Raw genomic sequence first — 9,110 nt, forward strand, 5'->3', positions numbered from 1 at the left:
ATAACAATAAGTAAAAAGGAGATAAAAGTGTCTTTGCTAATGATATGATGGCTTACTTGCAAAATTCTAGGAAATCAGCAAAGACATTAACTGAGAAAATAGCTTCAGCAAAGTTGCAGGCCACAAAACAAATCCTCAAAAATCAATAGCATTTCTATATGATAATAACAAAACACAAGAAGCAATAATAGAAAGAGAAATCCCCTTCCAAATAACTACAAAATGCATAAGGTATCTGGGGACCAACCTAGCAGAACACACAAAAAAACTTGCATAGATTCAATTACAAAGCACTCCTTAAAGAAATAAAGAACAACTTAATATTGAGTGCTCATGGATAGGTTGTGCCAATATAATAAAAATGACAACACTACCAAAATTAATTTACACTTTTAATTCTATGCTAATCAAATTACCAAGGGAATATTTTACAGAACTTGACAAAAAATAACAAAATTCACTTGGAAAAATAAAAAATCTAGAATATCAAGGGAAATAATGAAAAGAAGTAGAGATGAGGGAGTAAAGATAAAGCAGCAATCATCAAAACCATCTGGCATTGGTTAAAGAATAGATTACGTCAATGAAACAGTAGACAAGTGAGATTCAGAAATGATAGAACTCAATAACCCAGTATTTGATGAAGTGGGATACATAAATTACCTAAGGGAAAATCCCTTATTTGACAAAATCTGCTACAAAAACTGGAAAGCAATTTGGCAGAAATTAGATTTAGACCAAAACCTTACACCATACTCCCCACTGCATAAAAAATTAGAAGAGAAACAGATTGTATACTTCTTACAGCTAAGAGTAGCAGATGTAATATTAACCAAACAAGAGATGGAGGCAAAAAGATAAAACTCTGATTACTGGAAACTGAAAAGCTTCTGCAAGGTGACAAAGATGATTTTAATTAGACCCCTATTTTGCTCCAATCAGTACTGATCAGTTTAGTGTGATTCCACAAGAGTAAATGATTATTAACGTTATACTTATCTAGTAATATTAATATACATTCAGTCAGTCTAGTCACCTAATATTAATATAGGAATTACAAATATTAATATATATTTTTACATATATCATTTAGGGATAATTAGATAAGATAGGTTCTTTAGGTCTCAGACCTTAAAACTATAAATCAGCCATTCACCACTTATTTACCAGTTATGAAGTTCACTTGCTTAGCCACAAGAATATTGATGACCAAACTGAGCTTGAGTGGGATGTCTTGATGTGATATGGAAAGTCTCCCAACTTATTTTTGTTCCCCCAGACCACTCTGTCTTGCCTAACATAAGGAAGGAACCATTTTATGACCACTTAACAGAGATGACCCTTACCTTACCCATCTTGTGATCACCCTTACTGATTTCTGGCCCTCTTGAAGGGTCAAAAGTAAAGTCTATCAACTAATGAGATTCTGCATTTTACTTTGCCTCTTCTGAGTGTCTGGGTATCCAGACCTACCAAAGTTAGGCCCTGGGACCCAAGGGGCATCTCAGATCATGAGGAAGATGGGAAGTCCCATTCATTAAAGAGGTCAGGTCCCTTTAATAAACAGTTAATGGCTCAGAGCTCTAGCTCAGTAGTTTTTCTTACAGATTGGATAATTTTGGACCCCACAACAGACAACATTAACACATCTAGAATAAGAAGGGAAGTGGTTGAATGGGAGTGGGGGATGGGGGTGGGGAGAAACCTTTGTATCAAATTTCTCTGTTAAAAGTTTGATATCCAAAATATATAAACAAGTAATAAGTGTGTGTGTGTGTGTGTGTTGATGCAATCCCCAAGGAAGAAAGATTAGAAAGGGAATAACCTTCACACTTAGGAAATGAAACTGAGAAAGAACAGGCAGATGGGAGAACCAGGAGAGAGCATTGTCACAGATGCCAAGGGAGAAAGCCATGTGGCAAGGAGAGGGAGGGGGAGCCAATAGTGATAAATACTGAGGAAAGCTCAAGTAGGCTGAGGACTAAGAAAAGGCCACTGGATTTTGCAGTTGAGAGGTCATGAATGACTTAAAAGAACAGTTTCATTAGAGTAGTGAGGTCAGTAAGATTGCTAGGGGTTGACTAGTAAATGGGTGGTAAGAAAATGGAGACAGGAGTAAACAGAAAACTACTTCATCCATTAAAGCAAAGAGAGGTAAAGTACATAGCTTGAGGAGATGGCAATGTCAAATGAAGGGTTTTGTTTTTTAGAATAGAGGAAGACTAGCTTTGTAGCACTTTATAGGCAAAGGGAAAGGATTCCTTAGACTGAAAGTGACTGAAGATGAAAGAGAAAATCATCAAGGAAAACTCTGGTAGAGGATGAGGGAAAGAGTTGGTCTTGACAAGAAGGACCTTCTCAACCTCTTCCACTAGGGCAAAGAATGAGAGAATGAGTAAAAAACAGAAAGGTGTTGAAAGATGGAGTGTGGGAGAAAATTCAATTCAGTTTAAAAAGCATATATTAGGGCTGAATTGTCTCAGTCTTCTCAGTAAGGGAGCAGGTCAGGTCATCCACTGAAGTATATGGAGTGGGGGGGGGTGTTGCTAGAGACAGAGTTAGGGGCTTGGTATGGAAGGAGGTTTGGGGAAATCATAATAGGGTTTCAATAAGAGATGAACAAAAAGATTGCTGCGCTTTGATGTGGGCCCAAGTTGCCATTGTTTCAGTCATTTTCAGTTGTGTCCAACTCTTAATGATGCCATTTGAGGTTTTCTTGGCAAAGATGCTGGAGTGGTTTGCCATTTCCTTTTCCAGCTCATTTACAGATAAGGAAACTGAGGAAAACAGGGTTAAGTGATTTGCCCAGGGTCACCCAGCTATTAAGTGTCTGAGCTTGAATTTGAACTCAGGTCTTCCTGACTCCAGGCCCAGTGCCTAGCTGCCCCAATTGTTATATAATGTGAATTTGTAGTGCACCTAGTCATCATCTAGGCCAGGTTTGTGATAGCAGCAGAAGAGGCAGATATGTGGGTCACCCAGATTGCAGAGGAGAAATCCAAAGGGTTCTAAGAAAATTTGAAAGAGGAGAGATCACTTTCAGCTGAAGAGTGAGGAGGGGCTGTGAGGGAGGAAGTGATCAGGAATGATTAGAAAAAGCTAATTACATCCAAGCAACCCAGCAAACTACCTAGGTATTAGCAAAGCCAGCTCTTCCTATGGTGAGCTCAACCCTGTCACCTCTGACCCAGCCTAATTTAGGCTGCTCCATCCCAGTGACTATAAGGCCTGGAGCAAGTCTTTACCAGGGCTCAGAAAAAACCATCTGTCCTTTTCAGTGTCAAAACTTGTATATTCACCCTCCCACCAAGTTCTACCTTCAGGAGTTTTCAATAGCCTTCAACTCTCACCCCATTTGAAGACCTGATAAGATTATAACATCTGTCCCCAGTCTGGATGCAGGCTGCCAGTTCTAACCAGATAGACCAAAGTCTCAGGGTCAGGAGCCATTTCCAGGTTACTCCCTCTTTGCCCCCCCACACACACACAGTACTTCCTTATGGGAATCTTATTTGGGGATTATAGAATTTAGAGCTGGAGGGGCAGCGAGGTGGTGCAGTGGATAGAGCACTGGCCTTGAAGTCAGGAGGACCTGAGTTCAAATCTGGCCTCAGACCAAACACTTGACACTTACTAGCTGTCTGACCCTGGGCAAGTCACTTAACCCCATTTGCCTAAAAAAAAAAAAAAGAATCTAGAGCTGGAAGGGACCCTGGAGATTACATAGTCCAATCAAAATGAGACCCAGAAAAATGTTTCACCAAAGTCCCACAAATTGTACAAGTAGCTGAGCCAGAATTGATTCCTGGGGCCCCTGAGTAAATCCAGTGATGTTCTCCCACACTATACCATTCAGCACAATGTTGCTAGATCTAGAATCAGAGGACCTGGGTTTGAATCCCACTTTTGCTACTCTCTGTGTCGCTTTGGGCAAGTCACTTAATTTCTCTGGGACTCAGGTCCCCTTCTGTAATTTTAGAATCTGGTCTCTAAGGCCCCTTCCATGTCCAAATCTATGCCCCTTTGGTCCTATGGCTCATCCTAAGGACTAGAGAGTTATTATATATTATATAATATAGTTATTATATAGAGAGAGAATTAATGGAGGCTGATGTGGGGGAAAGGAAAGAAATTACAATTTGCTTACTCTCCCTGTGTGACCCCATGCAAGTTAGTTACTCTCTGTGACTCAGTTTCCTCATATGTAAAATGAGTCTCAAGATCTCTGGTCTTTTAGCCTATGATCCCTAAATTTAATGGAGAGTGAATTTTTCTCTCCAACCACCTGGACCTTCCCAGGTTCAGCCTGATTATCCCCTCAATGGCCGAATAAACTGTACTCAGTGCTGCTCAGAGAACTGAACAATCCCCCAGCCTCAGCGGCCACCTCCGCTTCCCCACCCCATCTCCTAGCACACAACAAAACAACCGAAGGCAGAATTTGGACTTCCTGGAGCTGTCCCTGCCTCAGTAAAGTCCTCTTCAGGAGCGAGAAACGTGGGGTAGAGCCAGCCTGCAAAGGCAGGTTATGGTCACCACAGAAGCATCCCCTAGAGGACAGAAAACTCTCCCCAACAAAGGTTTCTTTGCTCTCTAAACTGATACTTTAAAAAAAAAAAAAAACTTGGTGATCAGGTTTTCTTGGGATCAAGGCCTAGGCAAAGAAGTGAAGGAGGAAGGAAAACGGAGTGAGAAGACTCCAGAAGGCCCCTCAGCAAACAGCTGCCTGCTTTTACAGGCAAAACCAGAGGGGCTGGGTAAGGGGACTGGAGGCTGGGCTCTCTAGTCCCTCGGGATCTCGGCAGCACACTGATACATTCCGGGCCCTCCTGCCTAAGTCCCTCCTTATCTCAGCAGCACACTGTTCCACCAGCCCTCCTGTTCAGGAACTGTGGAGAAAAGCTTCGCCATCTCCAGACGTTCCATCCTCTAGAGCCGGAGGACCTTCAGGAACCATGGAATCCAATTCTCTTGTTGTGCCGGTGAGGACCAAGGCCCAGAGAAATAGAAAGACACACCGAAATGCTAGGTCTGGACCGTGGAAGTGGGTCCCTCAGTTTCTCAAGCCAGGACTCTTTCCACTGCCCCACGCTACCTTTTGGATACTCTCCTGGCCAAAGCACAAGGCGCGCGCTGCTGGGGCCTGCCAGGCTGGGACTGAGAGGAAAGGACAGAGGCACAGAAACGCGAGTCCTGCATTTTCCTTCCCTGCCTTTCCTTCCCCTTGATTCTGCCCCAGGCAGATCTCGTTTTCTGGACAGCCTGCCCCCAAGCATGCTTGGAGACTGGACCTGAGGGGACCCGCGGAGGTCTTAAATGAAGTGTGAACAGCGCCTCCCTGGAGCTGGGAACGTCTACCAGCAGCCCCAGGGGCGTCAAGTAAGGTCCCAGACCACCAGGCTGCAGAGGGACAAGGGGGAAGGGGTCGGAGGTTGGTATCTGGGCGCACGTGCCACAGAGGGTTTCAGGCCCAATCCGCTGCCGCCTCCCTCTTACTAGCTTTGGGCTCCGCTCCTCCGCTGGCTGACTCTCTTTGAGCCTCTCTCCTGGCCCTTCCCCGGGGTCCAGGCCTGGTCTTCCCCCCCTCCCCCCACGCAGGGCTGCGCTGCCCTTCTTGGAGGACTTGGAGAAACCGGTAACAACTGGAGTCCTAAAGGCACTCGCAAGCCTTTCTTTGCTTGGTTTTGAACCACTTAAGTCCAGTGCTGCTCAATTCATCCCACAAAAGTTTATGAAGCTCCTGCTATGGGCCCAAAACTGTGCTGGCCGCTGGGGAAGACGAGGATAGAGACTGAACAGAACTTATCCCCAAAGAGCTTCCTCTGCTCTAGTGTGGGGCGGGAGGGGGTGAGGGAGAATACCAAGCATCGTGCAAAGCAGCCTACGAAAGAGCGCAATGGCTAGAAGGAGAAACCAGTCACGGTCCGGTAAAAAAAAAAAAAAAAAAAAAAAAAATTCGCTCACATTTGGGGTCAGGGGTAGCCAGGGAAGATCTTCCAGAGGCGCTAGATTAAAATGGGCTTCATCAGGCCAAGGAGATGAGGCAGAAGTGCATCTCGATGGGCCTGGCCCATTCAGGGAGGTAGGGGAATATAGTGGGTTTGGGAGCAATCCTAGGCCAGTCTGGCCGACCCCCTAAAAGAATGAATCGAAGGGTAATGTGGAATAAGGTTGGAGAACGGGGATGCTGAAACTGTTTGAGGCCGAGCAAAGGGAATTTTCTTTTCCTTTTTTTTTTCTTAAAGTAAACAGGTTTTTGAGCAGGGAAATGAGGACCGGTCTGCGCCTTAGAAAGTTGACAGCCTCGTGAAGAACGGATAGGAGAGGGGAGAGGCTGGAAGAACCTGTCAGAGGTTGTTGGAATAGTCCAGACAGGGAAAAGAAGAGTTGAAAATCTGAACCGAGCAGGGGATGGGTGGGAAAGAGACTGAAGAGTTGGGGGGGGGAAGGAGGAGGGGGGAGGGAAGAGGAGGGCAAATCTTATAGATGTTTGAATTGGCTGCGTCTGCTGCAGAACTGGGCATATGGGCACCTTGCGCTCTGCATCTGTGTCCCCCACCGCATTTTCTGTTGCGTGTGTTTGTGCCCGGTTCCGGACTCTGGGAACAAGTGTGCATTTGTTAGACCTCTACAATGAGATCACAAAGCAAAGCTGCCAAGATTGGTTTGGAGAAGGGGGGTTTGGGGGGAGGGAGCGTTGTCCTCTCAAGAGGTTGGGCACCAAAGCTCGAATCCCAGGTATTTATTATTCTCCAGGAAGGTGAGGGGAGCAGCTGCTGCTTCTCGCGGAGGGTGTCTTGCGTGCCTCCGTGTATTTGTGTGTGTGTGTCCCTCTAAAGAGTGCACACCGATCTGTTCAACATATGTCACTATAAATCACAGGACGTATCTCTGCCTCCCCCTCCCCCCAGCCCTAGAGGGAGAGGAGAAAGCAGAATCTGTGAGGGGCGCTGAGAAGAGGCGCGGTTGCAACAGGTGTCTCCGTGCGCCCTGCACCTTTTCAAGCATTCTCCGGCTTCTTAGTCCCCCAGCCATGGAGGCTTTTTTTCCCAGGGGCTGAGCCAGGCTGTCGCGAGTAAAGGCTAAGGGGGAGGAAGTCCAAGAGGGGGAGGGGAAGCTGGGAATAAAAAGGCCTAAATCGCTCCCCCCCACCCCAAGCTCTCTTCTCGCTTTGTGTGGAGGCTCCTTCCCCAGCCGCTCCCTATGCGCCTCGGAGGTGGCATATGGTGCCCTCTCACCTACCCAAGGGAAAAACACAGCGTAGACTAGAGCGCACAAGGCCCCTTGGGTGGGGGCGACCTCTTGAAAACTAGCAGGGCAAGGGGGATTATGTGTGGCACTATCCTTATCTCTCCTTCCAACAAACCCCCCCTTTACCCCCCCTGTAACTGGCACGCCAGCCGTTGGGTAAGCAGCGGCCAGGCCAGCCAGCTCCAAGCTGAGGAACCTCCCCAGCTCCTGGCAGATGAAATATGGGGCTCCTGAGCCCCTGGTGACCATATGTTTTCAATAAAATAAGACAAATAGGGCTGAGATAGGACTTGAAGTCAACCTGTTATAAATGAGCCGTCAATTGGGGCAAAGTAAACGGCCGCTGGGCCCCCAGTGGGGAGGGCGACTCGATGCCAGGCCTGTGTGTAAGCTCCTAGGACAGGTGTGGCGAGAAGCTCCAGGCCAGGTCTCCCCTGGGGAGGGTTATCACAGCAAAGGTAATAGTGTGCTAAGTATGAGTAAACAGTCATTGTGAGAAGCACCGAGAGTTTATCAGAGACGGACAAGTCTGGGGCGGGGGTGTGGGGGTGACTTAACAATAAAGTTGCTCGCCTTGGGAGCAGGTGACGGCTGGTTGCATGGGCTGCCGTGCGCGATGTTTTCCAAAGCCCTCCACTTTACAATCTCTTCCAATTATTTATTAAACGAAATCTATTTATTATTATTTTAGCAAACACTGGGGGCAGGTGGGGCTTTCTTCTCGTCTTCTCCTTTTGTTTGAAGGACTGTTTGAAGTGGCCAGGCTCGGCTGGAGAAGCTCGCTAGCCAGATTTTTGTCCGGCGGCCCTCTTTTAGTGTGGAGGCCAAGACGAGAGAAAAGGAGAATCCAGCTCCTTTGCCAGCTCCCTCGCTATTCAGCTCGCCCTGGCCCTCTGCTCCTCCCCCTTGAAGCGGCTCTCAAAGCGCCCCATCAGCTGAAAAGATCCCCCCAGTACACAAGAGGGCGGCAGGCCCCTTCTGCCGCTTCCTTTCCCACACAATCCGTCCCTGGTCTCCAGGTGCCCTGGCTTCGCCCGGGGGTCTCCTTTGCGCTTCTGGAGCCCCCAGGTGCGCAAAGGGGCCGGGGTGTAGGGGGGCTGGTGGTTCCAGGAGCTCTCCTCATTCGGCAGGCCAGCTACAGGTTTGAGGGTCCAGCTCGCCCAGCCAAGGCAGGAGCTGTTTCAGCACCAACGCTTGCGCACAGGACTTCTCTGGCACCTCCAGCGTCTCCACCCCCACTCTTGGGCTTTCTGGATTTGGAGACGGCGCAGCTGCGCCCCCTGAAGGGGGGCGAGAGGGGATTGGCCCCTATCCCCGAGCCCAAGGGGCTTCCAGACCTCCAGCACCGCCCTCTGGATCGTGGGGGGAAACTCTGCAATATCTCGCGCACTGGTGACTTCCCCTCGTCATGGCGCGTCCAGCCTACAGCTCCTTTTTTGCGCACTGAGGAAGCAGTCTCAATCAGCGGCTTTAAGGGTTAGCAGGCCCCTGGCGGCTTTTGGGAAGTTTGAGACAGATTCCAGGGATCATTCCCAAGATCCTCTCCCAATGATTGAGATGATCCCTCCAAATCTCTGGGATCTATTTCCCCTGGAAGAGATTTGCATCTCAAACAACCTGAAGAGATCTCACCTCTTTCCCCTTTCCTCCACTCCATCGCCACTACCGTTGCTCCAGGAGGCAAACAGCAGCCAAAAGGGGTTCATCTCTCACTGGCTTTTAAAGTCTTAAAGGGAGAAAAGATAACTTTGGCTGTCAGGAGCCTGAGGGTTGATGCTGCCTCTTCTATCCCCTCGGATTCATGGGGCTCTGCTCTCTCTCTCTCTCTCTCTCTCTCTCTCTCTCTCTCTCTCTCTCTC

At 47.8% G+C, this 9,110-nt stretch overlaps 1 pseudogene; it reads left to right on the forward strand.

Moving 5' to 3' along the window:
* LOC114026856 overlaps nt 1–4,986 on the forward strand; it is a 42,135-nt pseudogene extending 37,149 nt beyond the window's left edge.
* The last annotated feature ends 4,124 nt before the right edge of the window (nt 4,987–9,110 follow it).

The sequence above is a fragment of the Vombatus ursinus genome, unplaced genomic scaffold (assembly GCF_900497805.2).
Source record: "Vombatus ursinus unplaced genomic scaffold, bare-nosed wombat genome assembly UNPS02014847.1, whole genome shotgun sequence".
Lineage (NCBI taxonomy): Eukaryota > Metazoa > Chordata > Mammalia > Diprotodontia > Vombatidae > Vombatus > Vombatus ursinus.